Genomic DNA, 17,787 nt, shown 5'->3' on the forward strand with positions numbered 1-17,787 from the left:
ACTCATTAGCATGAAAATCCTCAGGTGCCTCATAAGGTTTCTCCTCTGACTCCGCTGAAGCGATAACACCACTGGAAATGTTTTTTCCAGAAAAGGAATAGCCAGCCGGGGACTATTGGTTTGATTGGATTACAGTGAAGCTTCACATCAGGCCTGAAACACAATCTGCGGAGGCAACAAAAGTTTGCTGGAAGACAAGACCAAGACAGGAGACTGTGCGATGCAGCTTGGCTTTCGCCCAGCACGAGAGCCAGGGGAGGTGAGCCACAAGCTGAAAATGGACAGTGTGGCAGGTGGAAGGACATGAGGAAACTTGCTCCGGGTAGGCTGAGGAACCCAAAATGATGCAGAGCAATTGGAAAAAGAGAGCTTAAAGTAGGTCCTGGATAGGTAACTGGGACAGCATTGCCTCTTCCCCTCCAGAGGGAAGGAAACCTGGTCAGCCTCCACGGACAATGCTTGGTAGCCATGTGAAGAAGCGTTACTGCCTCTGTTTGCCGCTGTGGAGCACAGAAATGCTACAGGAAAACTTCTGTATTAAGGATGGCTGATCCAGCCTTCTTGGAGTACCCAAATGACTTCTCCTGTCTTTACATAGTTCCTGTGACCATTTCTTCCATCCCTGTCTTTCCTCTTACATGTTTCCCCGCCTGGAGACCTGATCTCACTGGGGCAGGCTGTGCTTCTATGGCAAAAGGACAGGTCTCCTGGCCAGTCCCTGGTGTGATGGGCACACAGCCAGCTGGCAGCTCACCCGCTCTCCCCACCGGGTTTCCTGCCAGATCTCTAGTTCTCTCCTTGCCACCTAGTGTCCACTCGTGTTTAGGACTCTGGTTTATCCCAAAGATTCAAACAATATATGTGACTCTTGGTCTTTAGGGAAGACACTCCTTTTAGTCAGTTGGATGATGTTGACACGGGTCAAAGAGGACAGGCCATTTTTGCTGACACCAGCCACCCTCCACGCGCTTGCAGAAGCAATGTGCTGTGCACGTGTGTTTGTGCAAAGGGTGAGAGGGTACATTTCTCCAGCGGGATCTTTGAGCCCTTACAAAAATAGAGGAGAACACAGCTGCCTTGAAGCCCAGACTCACCCGAAGCTTGTGCAAACCAGTCAGAGGCCGTGTCCCAACCACCAGCCCTGCAGTGGGGACAAAGCCCAGGAGAGGAGCCCACGCAGGGCAGCACAAAGCCCTCTCCCGTCGAACCCAGCCCCTCGCACCCCATTTGTGACCCCTATCCCCAGTGCTCCCCTGTAAATGCTGCCCTGCAGCAGCAGCTTACCCCAGGAGGACCAAGCCAGGAGGGTCCCTGCCTGCGTGGTGGCTGTCGCTGGGTGGCCTGTGACCGTCCTATGCCAAAATAGACCATTTTAGGGAGAGCTTTTGTTCTGGCTTTGATTTCAGCAGTTACACGTCATTCCATGTTTCTAGGCTTGAGGGGACACTCAGCACCGGTCGTGCCGTGTCCTGCGTTGTCATTGCCTTTGGCTTCACACCCAGAGCAATCCAAGCACCTCGGGTCGCCTGTCATCCAGCCCTCTCTCAGCACGAGCCTTTCCTTATCAGGGAAAAATAGTCCGTGGGCCTTTTATCACACCCCCAGGCCCTGCTCCAGCCCCCAGGACTCCGGTTCTTCTGTGACTACAGCAGCGTTTAATTTCTAAGGCAATTTAGTTTTGGGCAAACAAGCAATCTCATCACCCCTGGCCGCTGCCGCCTGCCTGCAGCATCCCGCATCAGAGCAGCCGCTCCGCTCGTCAGCTGCTGGGGGGGAAACGCGGCTGGGAGCCCCGGGCAGGCGCACGGGCCAGGGGCTGCAGGAAGTCGAGGTGTTTGATGTTCACCTTATTTATTTATTTAGCAGCCACCTTCTCTGCGAGAGTCCCTTTCTGCGGAGGAGCGATAAGCCGCTCTTGGCTCCTGCTTGCCCACCCCTGCTGGCTCCGTTTTTCTGCCAGGCACCATCTCGTTAGCATGCACCAAAAAGCCCCTGCTTACATCCCTGCCAGGCTGCCCTTCTGCCCTGCCTCCAAGACAGCGCCGGCGTGCCATGGAAACAGCCGACCGAGCGTTCAGGCTCAGCAGAGCCCGAGTGTGCAAGGGAGAGGGACGAGGGATGGCTCCAGAGATGCCCAGGGAGCCCACAAGACGGAGATGCAGCTCCAGAATTAAATTGCCACTGCTCTTCTCACAGCTGGGCATGGTATGGTATGGCATGGTAAGCAATTTAAAGATGTATAATTAAGTCAACTGGCTTGCATGGCACAGCTAAAGGTCAATGCAGCATGTCTGGAGCTTCACCTGGGGTGACGGAGGGCTGAGCCCAGCAGGCCCCATACTTGGAGCCCCTTCCCGCGTGTCACCGGTGGGAGCACATCCCTTGGCGTGGGCTCTGCGCGGGAACTTGTACCTCCCCATGTTGGTGCAGCTTGTCCCCAGCTGTGCCCTGCCATGCTCTCCCGCCCACCGCACCTCCCTGTGCCCCTGGTCCCCCCCCCCATTTCTCCAGCCCACACTAAAGCCTCATCGCTCTGCTGGGGTTGGGGCAGTGGTGGAAGTGTGCTCCTGTTGGGGCAGAGCTCTGCCAGGAGATGCTCCTGCATCCCGCCTGTCTAGTTGATCCACTCTGCAATGCTCCTGGCCTCCATAGTGGAGCAACTGGGGGGAGAGACACGCTGCTGGGGAAAATCTTCTTAAAAAAAGGGGTTTGGTAGCGCCTCCCATCACAGCCGCAGGCTCGGTGCCACGAGGTGAAGAGACGGGGAAAGCTGTTTATCCAGCGGTACCTAGGAGCGCAGGAGGATGCGAACGCCCAGGCAACAGTTCTGTTTGTCTCCCCAAATACAAGAGAGGCAAGTTACGGCAGAACCTTTCCCCTGGGCCAGGCAGACAGCAAGGGGGCATCTGTTAACACGCACGGGTTAGTCGCTTGTGAGCGCTGAGCGCAGGGTCACTGGGGCTGCAGAAACATCGCTCCAGTCACTGAATTAACAGCAGCCCTCTCGTGTAATTGGGAGCCCGCGTCTGTGTGCACAAGCCTTGTGCTGGCAGCAGCTGGGCTCCCATCCCGGCTCGGCCACAGATCTGCCGGTCGACCCTGGGCGAGCGGCCCCGCTTCCGCAGTGCCTGGGAGCCGTGCGTTGGAAAGGGCTGGCGAGGACACAGCTCCTCCTCAGAGAGCTATAATTGATATTTGGAAACCGCTGGCCGCTCTGGCAATCCCAAGCGATCCACATCGTGCCTGTGCCATTGGCATCGCTCTCCTCCTGCTTTGTGGAGGATATTTATTATTATCTTTATTAATTACATACTGCAGTGCACTTAAAATAGGGAAGAGGGGGACAGAATGGCCAATGCTTTCCCACTGTGGCAAAGCAAAATGTTACATTTTGTACTTGTTGAAAGTGAAAAAAAAAAAAAAAAAAAAAACCAACTTTCGTTTCACAAAGTATGAAACGCATTACTAATTGCACAATTATTTTGTTCTGTGGCGCTCGCAAAACAGAACTTGGAGTGCTTTCAGCAAATTCTGGTGTTGAGGAAATAATGACTTGGGTGGGTTTTTTTTAAAAAAAAGTACTAAATTAAGTGCTTTTCCTTTATAAGGGTTATTTCTTGGATTTCTAGGATATTCCTTCCCTAACCCTTCTTAAGATAAAAGAAGCAAAGCTTTGCTGCATTAGTAAGGCGCTGGAGTCAGTGTGGACCCCGAGAGGAGGCAGGGGATGAGCAGGGACTGCTCCCTGCCCGCCCCCACGCAGCATTCGAGCCCCTTTCTGGCACAGGAGGCTGCAGCGGGTCTCTCACCTCTCCTTGGAGGATGGTCCCGTGAAGGGCAGATGACACCTTCCATGCGAAATCCACCCTGTGCCCTACAGGGGTGCCAACGAACACCACGAATGCATAGAGCTGGAGCAGCTCCTGCTCCCGGAGGAGGGCGTGGGGTGACACAGGTGCTCCACCAGCCCGGCGCAAAGCGTGGGCAGTGGAAAGGAGAAGGACGCTGTATTTGCTCTCAGTGAGAGGGACAGCGGCGGGGCTGGAATACGGCAGATGAGTTCCTTTCACAAAATGTTTGCAACGTCCAAACGCTCCCAGGGAGGTGGATTTTGCAGGTCTTTACATTTGGAGGTCCCAAAAGTTCTCCTGGGCTGAGAGGTGGGATAGCCCCACCTCTGCAGCGCTGGGCTGCAACGCGTCCTTCCATGGCTGCTCTGTGCAAGCCCACCCTGCATCCTTCTGCCACCACGTCTTGGCCAGCCAAATTCAATTTAACACAACTATAAAACTAATGGTATTGAAAACAGCTCTATGGACTTTTTTCCTGTATGCTTCTCCCTTGCCAGCCTCCCACCAGGACCGCCGCGCACATAAAAATCCAGTTGCTGTGCCAGACCCAAGTCTCCTTTCCAGCTCTGCCCCAGGCTGAGGGTGTGCCTGGCAGCACGGACGAGCGGGAGCAATCCTGCTCAGCTCAGCAGGTAAGCGCAGATGTTTGGGAAACTAACCTCTTCAAGACCAGAAGAAAAAAAAAAAAAGTCTGTTTCTGCGAGATTGATCTGCGGGCACCGACAGAGCGATCAGCTGGACTTCTAGGAGAGCGGCAGCAAACAGCAAATTAGAAGGTGTCCGCCCGCTGAGATTTCAGACAAATTAGAGAACGAAATGGCCGTGTCGCCACGCTGTGCCTTTCCGCAGCTGCTGCCTAGGCTGAGCCAGCTCCCTGCTGTCCTCCAGGCCAGCCCATGACTCCGCTGCGGTGGCCGGGTGCTAAAGGCAAGGGAGCGGGTGGCCGGGTGGGAGTTGCCACCGGAGCACCCGCAGGGATGCTGCACCCACTCCCTGCGAGCTGTTCCTCCCGCCAGCCAAAATTTTGACTTCCTGTCTGTTACGCCTATTCTTAAAGCGAGATTGAGGCTCCTTCTGCTTGTCTTAGAAGGCTTTGAAATACAGCTAGCCAAAAATTCAAAATGGCAGCCCCTGCCCCGTGCGCAGCGGGAGCTCTGGGCAGGATCTGCAGGGCGCTTTGGCTGGTGTGAGCGCACGCGGCGAATCACCCTTCTGCTACAGCCTGCTTTGAAAATGAAATTACTGCATCCACTAAGTAGCGTCCCTGAGCAGCGTCCCTGTTAGCTGGCACAGCCCAAAGACAGATCTTGGATTTTCCTTAATGTCCCCCCCCCAATTCCACCTAATTGTGATGCTTCTAAATCTGTCTTTTCTCCTGACAGCAAGATATCCCTCGCTGTGCAGCTGAAGAAGGAAGTGAGTCACGTTCAGAAACAACCATTCCCACGGGCGGTCCATGGGTCAAACAACTTGAGTTGCCTTCGCAGACTGTGATGGTCCGATGACAGATGTGTCCACCAATGCACAATATTTCAGTAACCGTTGTTTAACTACGCTAAGGAGGATCTGAACCCCACAGAAACTCTGTCTTTATCCCAAAATGCCGACCTCACGTATACTTTAAACTCTGATCCCATGGGAATGAGGCTTCTGGTGCTTTTGTTCACCAAAACTTATATTACTCCAAATGAGATGGGTAATGAAACGCCTCTGCTGATCCTGAAAGCCCTCAGAACCAAAAATCCCAGATTACAACAGCACAGAAGCACATCACTGAGGAGTGCAGGTTGACAGCCAGATTCTCTCCAGGTAAAAGCACGCACTTGTGTGGTTTTGTCTTTGTCTGAAGTCACAGAGTTTTTAAGACATTTTTGTCCTTGGTTCTAAGGAGACAAAACTTCACCCAGCGTTATTGAATTTAGATTAACAAAGCCTTCTCCCATTCCTTTTGAATAAAGGCAAACACTTGCCATTTTCTCCTGCCACTTTTTATCATAGAAATTAATGCTCCTTTTTGGCTGAAAGGTCTGGAACGAGTTAAACTACCCCCAAGAAATGTTTGCAATAGCTGGATGTGCAAGACAGGCAGAATGAAGAGTCCGCAAACAAAGTGGGGGAGGGAGAATGCTGTCAAGTGTTTTATAATTACTAAGATTTTTTTAAATCCTGTTTACATTTAACTTTGCACATTAAATTCGTAACTGTGGTGTGCAACCAGGTGCAGTCGCAATATACAAAATCTTATTAAGAGGAGCAAATGAAGAAGAAGGGAGGATTTGGGATGGGAAAGGAGGGGCGTTGTGATGGAATTAGCACCTGCTGAGTTTCATCCGTTCTAACAGTAAATTGCTTGTCAGGAAACTCGATGGGGACCAACTACCATCCGCTAACTATGCACTTGAGAAAAAATAATTGGAATGCAAAACGCAATGGCTCACAGCAATCTCCAGAACGTCCCGGCTCCTTGGGTTTCCATCCAGTGGGCTCTGCCTTGCTGCAGCTTGGCATCCTTCAAGGTCCTTCCCGCTCCCCTCTCTCACTCGCTGATGCTAATTGCTGTGGGTTTTTTTTTACAAACCCTTGTTCAAACTTAAATACAAGAGAGTCTTGAGCAGTCTGGCTGGATTGAACTATTGTGTCTGCATCTTTTCAGCCCTGCCAGTGATGCTCGAAATGAAAGAGTTAGATTTTAACCAGGTTTGCTGTTAGAATGGAAACAAGGATCAACTGGTTACTGGTCTCACTTAGGGAAGGCTCTCAGCTGACACGGGTGCTTAAACGTTGTCGGCCACTTCATATTAACAGCTGTAGAAATGAAAGTTAAGTGTCATCATCCTTCTCACGCAGAGGCAGAAGTCCCAGACCCAGTGAGAAGTGACTTGTTAAGATTGCTCAGAAAAATAAGTGCCGAACCAGAAATGTAATCTCCACCTGGGGATTATTTAAAATTGTCGTTGCTGCCACAGAAATAGACGCAGGACCTGTACAGAGAAAAACAACGGAGATGTGAGTAGACTTCAGGATTTATATTTCTATTACTTTTCTATGGTCAACAGGAACACCTGCTCCCACGGGCTGGCCTGCGTCCTGCACCCTGCCTTGAACCTCACGAGAGCCCTCCTGGGCTCCCAACACCTCGCATCTTTGGAAAGGGAGGTAAGGAGCCAAATCAAGACCTGAACCCAGGGCTGAATCTGGTTTGAAAACTCCTATCAGGGATCCAGTGAAACCCCCAGCCTCAGGCAGCTGCTGTTGGGCAGATGAGTTCTGCTCCGCCAATTGAGGGATCCCAACATCTCCGCAGCAAGCTCTGCTGAGCATCCCTGGGGTGACCGGAGTGCATCACCCTGCTCCCGCAAAACTGGAGACTTTCAGACTGGGCAAAGGCCCTGAAGCAGGAATGTGCTGCAATGGGACCCTGTGGCCCTGCGAACCCAGGGCTGAGACAGCCCAGGCTCCCCACGAGCACCTGGGGAACCTAAGCTCAGTCTAGCACAAGCCTGAGCCTGCTCAGCAGCAGGATCTTTTCCATCACGTACAAAAAGGTCTCCTGCAGAAAACAGAGGAATGAGAGCTTATCTCCGAGATATGTCATCTCCCTGTGCCTCCTTCAGCTCAGTGTTATCGTGGAGCTGCCGGGGGACTCTGACCTTTGTGGGAAATGTTAAATCGTTGTGACTTTCATATTGTTTAATATTCCTCATTGATTAGTTTCCATCTCCCTGAAGGCAAGAGGATTTGACTGAGAGCCAGAGCTCAGCAGTACCCAGTCCTGTGGGTGGTATTGAGCTTTTGAGGGAGAGAAAGCTGACAAAATAAAATGCAGCGAATGACATTCAAAAAATAAAGGCAAGAAAACGAATAACTTTCAGAACTATGTTTTTCCTGACCTGGACTAAGATCCCACTACCATTTCCATAAAGCTTTAACTCCCAGAGACAGACAAACATTGACAGCTTATTCCGGCTCCTAACTACGAATTTCATTTGTTGCAGCTACAGATGTGTCACGTGGGCCCGTTTTATTTTTTTTTTTTCCAAGAATTTGCTGTATTTGCTGTGCCCACCCAAGAGTAGGCTTGTGGGTGCTCCAGCCGTGTGTCCTCACCAATGATCCGGGATGCCAGGAGCACAATGCCGTGTGCCAGCTCCCCGTCCTCTTGAGGGCAGGACATCTGAGTCCTCCTCATGCAGGCAGGAGGAAGAGCTGCCTGTTCGGCCGGCACAAGCGGAGCTGCTGCCAGGGAAAGGCCCTCAGAAGCAGGGTACAGAGCTTGGGGGAGGTGCTTTTTCACTAAGTGGGGACCAGCGCAGCTCCCAGGAGGATGTCCTGCTTCTCCGGACCCAGAGCATCCATCCTCACATAAATACACCCCTGTGCCAGATGTGCTGAATGAACAGAGCCGCCGAGTAAGGAGGGGACCCGTCATTACAGCCCGCTTAATTGCCTCGAAGCTCGTTTTGAGGAACCATAAGCAGTTATCTCCTTCCTAATAGAATAGTCAAGAACAGCCATGTCTGCGCAGCTCTTGCTACTTGATTAATCTCGTCTCGGCTCCAGCCTCACTCTCCCAGAGCTTCTTCCACAAAGCCCTGACTCGCCGCTTTCCACTGAGTCACGCACAGTCCAGACCCCTCCACTCCCTGGGTGTTTCTCCAGTCTCATTATATTTTTTCAAGCCTGGGTTGGTTATTTCCCTCCCCTTGTGACCAGCCAAGTGTATGTTGGGGCTGGGTTTTCCATCTCCTGCCAGGAATCCCAGTATCAGCTTCCAAAGGGGATCCGGTGCTCAGCACGCCCCGTGCAGCTCTTGGCATCGGCAGAGGAGCCCCGTTGCAGCAGCCGACGCGGGGGAACAGACCACTCTCTTCTGCCCAGTCCTTCCCTCCCTGATCCTAAGCTTTCGGGGTCTCCGGCGTTTTCAAATGGTTGTTACACCTCCCCAGACTGCCGCCCCCCAGCTCCCCCCACCCGCCCACTCCTCTGCTGGGGTGTTCATTAATGGGGACCTCCCGCCTAGGAGGGTACAAAACCACTGCCCTCGCTTCTGCCAAGTGTCAGAGACACGGAGTGAAAAAACAAAAAAAAAAAAAAAAAAAGAAGAAAACCAAGAGAAAAACATAGAGCTGAAGGGTGGTCGTTGCTTTTGTTGTTTTAAGGGTTTTGTGCTATCCCATGTCAGCTTAGGCGAGGTCAATATAATAGTAGCAGTAGGTAATGGAGAAATACTGAGTATTAAGGAGTAGCTTCGAATTAATCTCAGCTTTATTTATTTATTTTTAAGTACAGCAGTGCAGCTCCTAGCTCCCTTATCTTTTTGGGTGCACCTGGTGCTGTGAAGGCTTTAAACTTGCAAATCCGAAGCTTAAACAGGGTAAATAGTTTTGCTTCAAACACTCCAGAATGGTAAAAAAAAAAAAAAAAAAGAAAAAAAAAGAAAAAGAAAAGGGAGAAAAATCATGCTCTATATTTGGCCTTTGGATTTGTTGCAGAAGAGAAAGGTTTGGGGGAGTTTAGGGATTTGTGCAGGAGCTGAGAAGCTCGTGCTTGCTTAGCAGCCTTCATTGCAAGGCACGCTGAAAGGAGCGAGCTGCTGCTCTTGCGCTCCAGCGTGAGCCCCAGCGCTGCCCGTCCATCCCTGCCGAAGGGTCCTGCTGCAGCGTGGGCACTGGGGATGGATTTTCCCCCAGCTCTACTTAATGCCTTTAAAAATTGCTTTTTAAGCATCCCTTTTCCCACCTCAGAATAAAACTTGCCTTTCTCCTGATGCAGTTATTTGTGGAAGCGTTATAAAGTGTCCAGGAAGGAGAATCGTTTTCCTCCTTCACTCCTGGGCCCTTCAAAATTCTAAAAAAAAAAAAAAATTAATCATCTTCCTAGAAAAACAATAGTGATGTCAGTGTGTCTGAGTGATGTCAGGAGCGGTCATGGAGACAGCCTGGTAACTAGCCCCTGAAGGATCCCCACGGGTCTCAGCTCCGAAGCAGCCTGTGATGGGCAGAGCGGGGAGCTGTGCCCTGCCAGCGGCGCCCGAGGTGACTGTCAGCGCAGGATCCTCCGCCAGCGCAGATTTTCATCCCGCCGCTCTTCAAGCTCTGACAGCACACGCCGGGCGTTTGCATCAGCCTAAGGGCACCCGCCGCCTGCGTCCCCTGCTGCGGAAACACACTCCAGACGCATCGCCCACGGCATTTCTGCGCTGCAGGACGCGCAGCCAGGGGCACGAGCGAAGGGGCTGTGACCTTGAGGCAAAGCCCGGCCGGAGGGACAAGGACAGCTTGAGCCATTTCCCAGAGGCAGACACAAAGGGGGACGGGCCAAATCCTGTCTCTCTAATATTAATAAATGAGTTTTCCAAGCCACTGGGAGCAGGACAGAGCGAGTCTGCCAGCAGCGGGGCATTTCCCGCTGCTTGGGGCCGTCCTCCATGGGATGTTATAACCCCTCGGTCAGAGCTGGGACATAGGAACCAAGAATGGGATTTTCCGAGCATTTGGGGTACATCATGCCTGACTCCTCGAGGTTTAATTTTTGACCAGGGTCTGCAAGCTCTCTGGGGGTGTGAAGAGAATTTGTGCTATATGGTCCATCTTTTAGCTATTTGCAGCAGAACAGGGCACTGCATGTAAGAAAAAGAGGAGCCGCAGCAGCAATTCACTGAACCATAAACAAAATTTGATGAGCAGATGCCTCCATTCACTCCTGGCTACATTTTCCACTTGCACCACACCCCCCAAAGTACCTGGCGCCTGGTTGCGAACAGTGAGCAAATCCGCCCAGAAGTGGGAGCTCAGCTGGACTTGAGTTTGATGTGAGTGAGAAACCTTAACGTAAGGTTTTTTAAGGTTAAACCCCTTGTTTTTAAGGTATCTTTTGGAGTTCAAAAGCAGGTTAATGTGCCAGTGGAGTCAGATCCATTTCCCAGCTTTTCTTCCTGAAGAAAAGACAAGGGTCCATGTGCTTCCTGCGGGCTCAGAAAGCAAGGAGCCGGAGAGCGCTTCCAATCTATTCATATTAATTATGTTTCTTTCCCGTCTTGACTCCTACAGCACTCCCCAGTTTGAGCGCCTCATTTTTCAGTGTTTGGGGCTAGCTGGCAGGTTTTCAGTTTCCATCAGTGGAGCAAAGCGGGTGGTTACCCCCCGCCAGGGCCTGAGAGCGCCCAGAGGAGCCAGGGGAAGTCTGGAGGAGGGAGTGGGACGGTGCCGTCCTTGCAGTGGAGAGAATGAAGAGCGACAGCCACGCCACGCTGCAGCCCTACCTGCTGCTTTTCAGTAATCACCCAATTTAGTTGGTTTGTTTTTGTTTTTTTTTTCTCTCTCTCTATCCTTTTTCGCTATTAAGATTTATGTGGAGGAAGGCGCCCAGCTGCATCTGAGTGCAATAAACCTCTTGTGGCTGGTAAAAACCGACGAGCTATTCTTCCAGCTTGTTAGCAGTCAGGAAGATGGAAGGAAGTGGGAGGAATCCAGAGGGTGAGGTTTTTCTAGTGCCTCACTCGTCACTGCCGAACCCAGCGCTATTTATGGTGCAATTATCACCGCAGACAGACTCCTTTATCATCCAGCCAATATTCTGGGTAGAAATCCTATTGCAGCCCAGCCACTCCGTATATCATCCGGGCGCAGGCAACGGCCAGGTGAAGAGGTTCGCTTGCGGAGAACACATCTGCCAGGCGCTGCTTGTCCCTGGCATCCCTGCCCACCCGGAATTTATGAGCAGGGAGGAGGTCGCCGTCCTTCTGCCCTCCCAGCAGTGCCCAGAGCAGCGGGAGGAGGCGAGGACAGTCTAGGGCTGCTCTGCACAGCAATGCCAACGGGGGCTTCCCACGGGAATCTGCTCCTGTCGGGGCACGAGGGATGGGTTTTCACTAGTAACACTGTGACGGAGAGAAAAAGACTTTATGGAGAGGTTCAAATTAACAATTTATTTGGACTTCACTCACAGGTCCGATATGCCAATATTGCAAATTCTTACAGATACAATGGAAGAATGCACTATTGCAATTTAAGGGGAAAAGAACAAAAGCAATTCACACAATACACTGTTACCACCTAACGAGTGATCCTGAAAAGCGACAACACAAACCACCAGCGCGCTAGATATGAATACCTTAAACGAGTGCACAAATCACGACCTTAGAGCATGCTAGACATCATACGTACGTTATTAAATCACTTGCCCTCTCTCTCTCTCAGGTAAGGCCACTCGATCCTGGGAAGTTACCTTGCACAGCGTCCTGGACAAGGGGCGGCAGAATCTCCTACAGGTCAGCTGTGTCTTTGGAAGACTCCCCCCGTTTTGCTCCCCAAAACTTTGGACTTAAATATCCTGTTTCAGGACTGTGCTTGAATGGATGACGCTGTCTGGGATGGTTATCTCCACTCAGGGCATTTTTTTTGTTAAAGGCACAATTCGGGTTTCGGCTCTTATTGTAATGCAGTGTTGAGACCACCCCGGGCTGAGCCATTTCCACAGCTCCCCCCAAGTCATCTCTGCACAGATAGGGATCAATAAACATCTGCCAAGGCCAGATGGAGCTGAGTCGAATGACAACTCCCTGCACCTCACCTTTTGTGTTCTGAAACCGGTTTGGCCAGGTGCTCCCGTTCAAACACGAACATGGAGCCAGCAACAAGTCTGCTGGACTGGAGGTGGCTCAGGGCAGCAGGGGAGAGGGATCTGTGGAGAAGCGACAGGAGGTGAGTTTTGGATCCCCTGTGGTTTTATGAATGAGCCACAAGGCAGGAGAGGGGGAACCAAGTGCCTCCCACCCCGGCTGTGTCTCTGACCAGCAGGTTCCCTGGGTCTCTGCGTACCCTCCTCATCTCCTGCCTGACCCCATCGCCCGAGCCGGGGCTGCAAGCTTCCTCCTTGAGGCGTCGCCTTGGGTGCAGCTCTGAAGACCGAAATTTGGATTCTTTTCCTTTCTCCTCTTCCCAAAAATTCCTTCTTCTCTAGAGCAGAAACTACGCCTTTCTCCTTACTTTGTGCGGAAATCCCTCCCTAAAGTTTGATTGCTCTTCTCCATGGGCGAGAGGATCTCGGAGCAAACTCCCACGTAGCCCGCTCCTCTGGCTGGTTTGGGACAAGACGGGAGCTCATGGAGAGCACCAGTGAAGCCAGGTTTCTTCTTAAATACCTAGCTGGAAAAAGACTGCGCTGTAGATTCGCTGGTGATTGAGCATCCCCTTCCCCTCCCCATTGGCAGATGCATTTCTCTGTTTCATTGCCCGTTTTCACAGACCTTGTCAGGACCTCGATATATCTGGAAGCCTCTTCCCCTGCACCAAACGTGGGTGGTACTGGGCAGCTGCTAGTGGGAACCAGCGAGACCGCACACCAGGCTGCTGAGTCACGTAGCCTAATTTTCCTGGAGAATCGGACTAAACTCCCGCCCACATCGCTGCTTCCACTGCCAGGGCAGAGCCGAGATGCGCCCTGGTCTCCACGCCACCATCGCCCCTTTTTCTTTCATTGCGCAGAGCCAGGCTGCATTTATTAAGGAATGAGCCTTAATACTTTCAAGGAGTGAAATTCCTGAGGCAGAGGAGATAAAATACCCATTGCTCGCCCAGCCTGTTTACCTTCTAATTGTCGCTGACGCCTGCCTTTTCACGTTCCTGGTGCTTGAGAAGGGAAGAACAGATCTAGGCAATGTAATTTAATACCCCAAACATACTGGCTTAATTGCAATCCCCATAAGCCAGCCACACAAAACTCTAAACAAATTCGATTAATTTATTTCAATTTGCACAAGTTTCCCTCTCAGACTGTAATTAATGGAGGGAAACAATTAAGGTAAACACAGCACAGCTGAGAGAGCTGTCCTTGCTAAAAGTCACATTTTATTTCAATAGGGCTGTATTTAAAGTTCCACGCTTTTAACAGGTTTCCCATTTCCTCCATGTTTAATCAGTCCTGTAAATATTTTGCCTGGGCTGAAACGATTTTGTGAAATCAGAAATCAACGGGGAGGGCATGGGGCAGGGAGAGACCGAATCACCGCCGGGTGTTTGGGGGGACATGGGCTGTGGGCAGAGACTCAGGGGAGGGGCCAGTATATGTGTATGGATGTGTGTGTATATATATATATAGAGAGAGAGATACATATATGGAGAGATACATATATATATGGCCCTGTATAATCTCCCTCTCTCCACAAGCTGGCATGCTCCAACCAAATATTGGCGATGGATTGCTTTGCTGAGGTTTGCTTTGGTTGGGTGGTGGTGCCCTACGCCGAGGGAGACCTCCTGGAGCGGGCAGTGCCCGTCGCTCCCACCCTCTGCAGAAAACATCTCCCCATTCCCAGCTGCCAGCTCCGGCTCTTACAGTCCTGCGCATCTGGAGTGACTCTAATTGGTGTTCACTAAGGCTTTGATAGCCCCCAAGAGAGCGGTTAGCATCGCTGACAGCTCTCTGTGTTACTCTGCCATCCAGGGACATGGTCCTCCCTGGACCGTGGCATGGCAGGGGCTGGACAGAGCGGTGATGGGGCTAATCCTGCCCCCCCCCGCCCCATGCTCAACCTCAGATGTGTCACTGTCGTGGGACTGGGGACAGTCACACACTGGGGGGCGTTAATTCCTCCTCCAGACTCCCCCTGGGGGTCTGAAAGGTGGCCCTGAATCGGGCGGTGTGGGAGGGCTGGGAGGCAGCCCCATGCGGCTGCCCCAAATCTGGGGCTCCCCACCTGCAGGTTGGCAGTATTGCTGGTGTGATGGGCCCAAACGGGGCCTGTAGGAAAAGCCTGTCCCAGTAAATCTGCTTGCTAAAGGTGTGAATGACCCATGGTCACACTGAGACAGCTCCACCTGATGTATCTTCCCAGGTCTCCTGCTCCTGCTCGGATCAGGGCTTGGCTTTGCACGGCTCCTGTGTGCAGCACGGCATGGGGATGTGCCAGCAAGGCACCTCCAAAATGCCACCAAACAGGAGGCAAAGGCATTTGTTCAGCTGCCACTTGATCTCTGCTCCAGGTTGCCCTCAGCGCATGCCCACAATCACCCTGCCCTTCTCCGTACAGGACAGACGCTGATTTCACGCCAGGCACAGGCTGGATGGAGGAGGCGATGGAGACGTTTCTTCAGGAGGACAAGCAGGTCCCACTCCAACTGCTCCATCACTGGCTTTGAGTCACTTTTTTCATCACTTGTCATTTTCCATCTTTGAATACATCCCGTGGGTGAGTTTTCTTGAAAGAGATGGCACATCTGTCTTCATTCCTTTCCTTTATGTTTTTTTGAAAAAGCAGGAACAATACGATCCATCTTTCATTGCACCAACTGCTGTTGCTAAAGGATGGGAAAAAATTAGGTGCTGGTTTTCTCCTTTTTCTTCCCACCTTCATTAACCTCAACATGTACTGTGCTCCTCTTCTAGCATGAGCCTGGCCTTGCTAGAGAAGAAGATCTTAGCTCAAACAATCTCGTGTTGATTTTCCGCTATCTCAAGTACCAGCTGGTCTAATTAGTTTGGAAATGCGCCATTTGTTAAAGAAAGACAAGGCGCAGCCTGACACCTGCTGTATTAATTACTTGCCTCTTTAGCTAATTGCTTGCCCACAATATTAGGTGAGGGAAGTTGTCACTAATGTCTTGAGCTGAAGGTGCCGAATGGGAAGGGAGGAAACGGTGCTGTTGGAGAGGTCAGGGACCCGGAGGATGAGTTTTGGGACGGCGGGGCCAATGCTAGTTCTGGTTTACACCTCCCCAGGGATGTAAAATCCAGGTGCAGGATATGTCCCAGCATCCACAGAGGCGGGGGCTGGATGCGGTAGGAAGAGGGACCCATTTGGAGAGTAGTTCCCCTGACTAGCAGGGACCTTGTTGGGCGACCCTGGGCAACGTGCTGCCTCTTCCCATCCCCGGTTCATGCCTGTAAAATCCAGAGACGGATTTTGTCTGGAAAGCGCTGATGACGAGTGTTATATAAAGGCCAGAAATCATTACTAGGTATTGTTGGGACGCGCTGGGGAGGAGCACACATGGAGATGGAAAAATACAAGGAGGAAACAAATCCAAGCAGCAGAAAGCAAAGCATGGTGGTGCAGGCGGGATGGAGCTCCTGTGCTGTGCGGTTGGGTGGCTCATCTGCCCTCGGACTCCAAGTGCCTCCGAGAAGCCTATGTCTGCATAGATGGACCCATCTCCCCACCGCTCTGGCTGCTGATTTGGGGGTGAAGCTTCTGCTACCACTGAGCGTGGGGCAGAGATGCTGGAGGTGCCCATAGCTGCCAGCCCCAGCTGTACCAGGCAGGGCCAGATCTGACCTCTCTATGGGCTCATGACAGAGGACAAGGTGAAGCAGGAGCCCTTGGAGCTGGGGAAGGAGCCTCTCCTGGCTCTCTGTGTCCCTGCAGACAGTCAGGCCATAGCAGCCTGGGTCCAAAAGCTGCCCAAAGTGGATCTTGAAGGGAGGAGCATCTCTGGAGGGGATGGTTTGGTGGGAGCCAGTAATAATCCCAACATGCACCCCACAGACCCACCTGATGGTAGGGATGCTGGGGTTCCCTTGCCCAGGCAGGCATTTGGAGTAGAGTTGGGAGAATGGCTGTGTAGAGGAGGCCAGGTCCCTCCCAGATGCCCCCATCCAGATACCAACTGCTCAGAGAAGAAACCCATCATCCCAGTGGGACTGCGAGGTGCCGGGTCTGCTTTTGCAGAGGGTTGTGGGACACTGTTATGTCCCAGTGGAGTGCTGGGACAAGAAGTTGCCTCATGTCCCACCTTTGAGCTGAGGCCATGACCAGCAGGGTGGTTTGAGGAGGATGGGGAGGAGGATACCCGCAACTGCTCCAGTCCCAAGAGGGCAAACAAGACCTCGCTGGCCAGAGCGGGGAAAGGATCTCCCAGGACAGACACTGCATACCTGGGAAAGAGGAGATGGCCTCAAGCGACGCACTCCAGCGGTCCCCAGCTTCACTTCTGTGCTGATGGAGAGCTCGGGGCAGTCCAGGACTAATCGCTGTGCGGGGCCAGGGCTGAGAGCGGGGCTGCTTTTGGGGCTGGGGGTGAGAAAAGCATGGCCAAGGCTCTGGCAGCGGCTGATGCTGCACAGCCCCTCCGCTGTGCCTTCCTCCTCGCCCGCACTCAGCCTCCTCCTGACACCTAGTGGGAGCAGGGCAACACGGCAAAGGGACCCAGTGCCAGCTCCAGGCTCCTGGACACTCAGACACACGCTGGCCACCAAGCTGGCCACAAGGCCTGGGCTGCTGAAGCCACCAAAGGGGCTGGCATCGGCCAAAGCGCACAGTTGGGCTTCACCAGGGCACGGCTGTTTCTGTAGAGAATTGCTGGGGGCGAAATTCAAGGTATAATTCCTCATGGAGCTAGTTATTAATGGCCTGGCAAAGGCCCTGGGGCATTTTTAGGGTTACCCACCATCTCAGACCACTTGAGCCCTCTCTCTCTCTTCCACAGTTGTTCCAGGTCCCAGGCAGGGTGCAAAGCAGGGCTGGGCAGAGCAAGTTCCCTTCTTGCCCTTGGTTTGGGATGGCACTTTTGGGAGGTAGAGGGAAGAGGTGAGGTGGGAAGTGAGTGCTGTCCCGGCAGGACATCCCCATGCTCAAGGTTGAGGACCGTCCCCTCTCCACCCAGGGCCACCCTCTCATTTTAGAGCCTGTGCACGTCTCCCTGGATTGTCACTCATCCCTAATGTCGGCTGCCAAAAGCAAACCTGCTCCCAGCTCGCAGCCCTCTGCCCACGGCTGCAGAGGTGGGACAGAGACAGATGCTCACCCCAGCATCCGAGGGACAGACAGCCTCCAGGGTCATCCCACACTGGTCAGCACCTCTATCAGACCTGTCTCCCAGTTCCCATCCTTCCCCAAAGCCTTTTTAGCTGCAATGACTGGCAGGTGCCTGTCCCTCCTGCCTTGTTCCATGTGCTCACTTTCTGTGAGCAAACCCACTTTATTTTTTCCCTTGTTGCC

Source organism: Chroicocephalus ridibundus, chromosome 11 (genome assembly GCF_963924245.1).
Source record: "Chroicocephalus ridibundus chromosome 11, bChrRid1.1, whole genome shotgun sequence".
Taxonomy (NCBI): Eukaryota; Metazoa; Chordata; class Aves; order Charadriiformes; family Laridae; genus Chroicocephalus; species Chroicocephalus ridibundus.